The sequence below is a fragment of the Actinia tenebrosa genome, unplaced genomic scaffold, assembly GCF_029948245.1.
Source record: "Actinia tenebrosa isolate PJP-AT-01 unplaced genomic scaffold, QUT_ActTen_1.0 PGA_scaffold3__52_contigs__length_22856419, whole genome shotgun sequence".
Classification (NCBI taxonomy): Eukaryota; Metazoa; Cnidaria; class Anthozoa; order Actiniaria; family Actiniidae; genus Actinia; species Actinia tenebrosa.
Window position 1 is genome coordinate 1,127,127 of NW_028292580.1, and position 3,572 is coordinate 1,130,698.

A 3,572-nucleotide genomic window follows, 5' to 3' on the forward strand; every position below is an offset into this window, starting at 1 on the left:
GTGAAAGCCAGGATCGCTGAGTTGTCTCGAGCGGGATCTCTGCTGGCGCTTTTCAGATGGAGTACTACTGTTTGGGAATGCTTCTCCACTTGCTTCCCCTTCAGCCTGGAGCACGAGCATGGATCAAAGAAAAAAAGGGTTACATGGTAGGTTACATGATTGCCGCCGAGAGAACCAATGAAGCGATTATTTTCAACGACTGACGGAATGGACGACCAAAAATAAAGAACACCAACAACCCCCAAAATAAGCCGAAAAACGAAAAATAAAACCGCACACAAATAACAACAACAAAAACAATAATAAGGGGAATAAAGAATTAATGATAATAGTAAAAAAACAAAACAAATCTTGATCTCTCTTTGCAATATAACTTCTCTGTGTTGTCAAAGTATGCTGTTATGCCTTTAAAATCAACTGAAATCAAGAAAGAAAATCATAATTATGGATTTATCCTTACAATACCTTTTTCTTGTTCTTTGATCCTCCTCCTCCTCCTCCTCCTCCTCCTCCTCCTCGATGCTAGAAGCTCAGGGACTAGACTGCTGCAAACTCGAGGTCGAAGAAGCCACCTGGACGATCTTTTTAAGCTTTTCTACGATATTTGCTGCGTCCGAATTCATAATGCAGAAGAAATTGTCTTAAAAGTGGCAATGTTCCTATTTGAGCAATTTAGATCATGAATTGAATGCACGTGGCATACAGTGATGGAGAGTAGTTGACCGACATTTATATGGTCAAGTTTTGATTTTTGATTGACAAATTAATGAAGAGATTTTTGCGGGGAAAACACCCTAATTAGGACAGTGTAAAGCAAAGAGACCTATTGTTTTAGTATTTTATTTTAGGCTTTAAAAAGTGTCATTCACTTTGGCGTTAGAGTGCATCACTTGACCTTTGAAGAGTGAGCAATAATGGATCATCCTAACGCTTTTCAGCCGGTTCCTAGCAGTGCATGGAAAGTTTCTCTGTTCATGCGGAGTTGTTTTCTAAAGTAATCCTAAAGTAATCAGGTATATTGCGGTCATAAAAATGGATTTCGAACCAGGAATCGACCGGACGAGTCCAAGATCAAGGGACTCCCATTTATCGTAGGGCGGGGGTGCTCGTAGTATCTGTTTTAACACGAATTCTCTAAAAGCACGCATTGTCTGTGTTATTATGTAAACAGCGGCACTGAAATTGGGAAATTGAGTTGAATTAGAAATAGCGGGTAAAGATGGTAATAGTGTGCAATGCGCTGTTTACATAAGAACACAATTTATACGAGGAATAAATATGTAATCAATACAGAAAGCATTAACATAATCTGGTGGTTGATTGAAAAGCTTCTCGTGTTCCATAAGCAAGAACGTATCGATAAATAGGACAAGACAAAAGTGATTGACATCGTAATGTCTTGATTGTGCACACTAAAAGCACGCGATATCTGTGTTCTTATGTAAACAGCAGCACTGCACGCTATTACCATATTTGCATGCTATTTATAATTCAACTCAATTTCATAATTCCTCGGGGTTTTATACCTGCACGGTTTTTTATACCCGCACGGTTTTTTATACCTGCACGGTTTTTTATACCTGCACGGTTTTTTGTACTTGCACGGTTTTTTTATACTTGCAAGCTTTTTTATAATTGCACGGTTTTTTACTGTGAGGTCAAAGTGCATACTTGAGACATCGCACGATGCATATTTTGCCTTCCACTCTTCATCCCACCTTTCATATGGAAGAGGCTTTGAATACTGGAGCTTTTGGTTTATAATATCCCTCACAGTGAGAGGAACGTCATTGCCAGGAACACCAAGGTCAATCAAAGAAGTAGTAACAAATGCTTTTGAGTCTTGACGATTGTCAGAAGAAGTGTTTGAATTCAGAAAAAAGTTTGCTTATGGAAGCTGATATGGATTGGGAGTATTTTGATGGTTAAGGTCTGACGTAAAAGCATCAAATAGGATGGGTTCCTGAGAAGGAAAGTTAAGCTGATATAAAGAGATTGAGCTTATGTGTCAACAACCAAGTTTTCGTGTGAGGATCATCAAGGAAACAGCAAAAACAGTTTCTGAAACGTTTTTGAAGATTTCTACTGTCTAAGCTTATATTTTCTTAAACTTCGCATCTTTGGTATGTAAAACATTAGATTTGCATGAGGTATATAAGCTTAAGCTTATATGGTACTGTTTTTAGAATATTTTGTAGGCAATTAAGGCTTAATATATAAAAATTTATAAGCTAGTTTTTATGAAAGAAATCAGATTTTGCCTCTTTTGTCATAATGATGTCATTTGACCTGAACACAAATCAATATAAAACAATGCAATGAAACTAGTAGTGTTAGATATTAAAGTTGTGGGTTTCAAAGTCTGCTTACTCCAATGTTGTTATGTTGGTACAGACCATTTGCACTGATTCCCAAGAGGAATTGAACTGGAGGACAAAATAATGAGTTTTTTTCACATGAGAAAATACAGCTTATTGTTTTGGGAATAATGGCAAAGAGTCTATTAAGAGTTAGAAACAGAAATGATAGACCATTTTGACAACTATCATATGACTGCTTGTACAGGTTAAGCCACTATATTGTTTTGGCTATGATAAACACTGGTTATCATAGTGAGAAATGTTAGCTGCTTGAGTACTTGCACTAAACTCATGAGAGAATTAATTGTTGCTAATTAGTACTAACAGCACTAATAACTACACAGACAAAACAAAAGCAAAATAGCGTAACTTAGCAATATTTTGTACTAATTTATGTTCATGGGTTTAGTGCGAGCATGCTAGGGTGTTTTAACACGGTCCTTATTCATACCATATGTGGTATCTAACAGGTGCCAGTATAAGATCAGAAATGCCAATGCAAACTGGGGAACCAAGGCTACCGAGACAGGTCTCTCTATTAATCAATCACAGTTTGCACTGGCATTTCTGCTTTATACTGGCACCTGTTAGATACCGTAAGTGGTATAAATAAGACAATCCTTTGTTTACCTTAAATTAGATAAATAATTTTATTTATTTATTTGCAAGAAACTAACATTGCCCTCTTAAATCACCTTAGTTGCTTTAAATCGCCCTTAAAATACCCAAAATGTCATCATATTTTCTTCTTAAATCGCCTTAAGTCGCCTTATGTTGCTTTAAATTACGGCGACTTAAGGACCCGGGGTAGGCCTACAATTCACGTCTCTTGCTTCTTTCTCTTCAAACGTGATTTCCTCAGATGCAGAAGTGTTAAGAGTTGTTGTTTTCAACTTTTTCCCACAGAAGATCTTCTCCAAACTAGAGGTGAGACCCTTGGAAAAGGAGAGACTAGTCATTGATAGTCATGATCTTATATCGTACTGAATTGTAATTTGTCCACTAACCTATTCTATGAGAAGCTGGAGTATTTTCTGTATCAGTTCGTTCGGATCCAGCTTCTCCCTTTTACTGAAACCCAACTCCTTTTGTTCTTATATCAGCTGAGCCTCGGATTCCATAACACTGCAGGAGATGAGGAAATTATAGTTATGTGTAAACTAGACTTAAAAAACAAATTTTTTATATTCCCTTTACCTTTTGAAAAACATT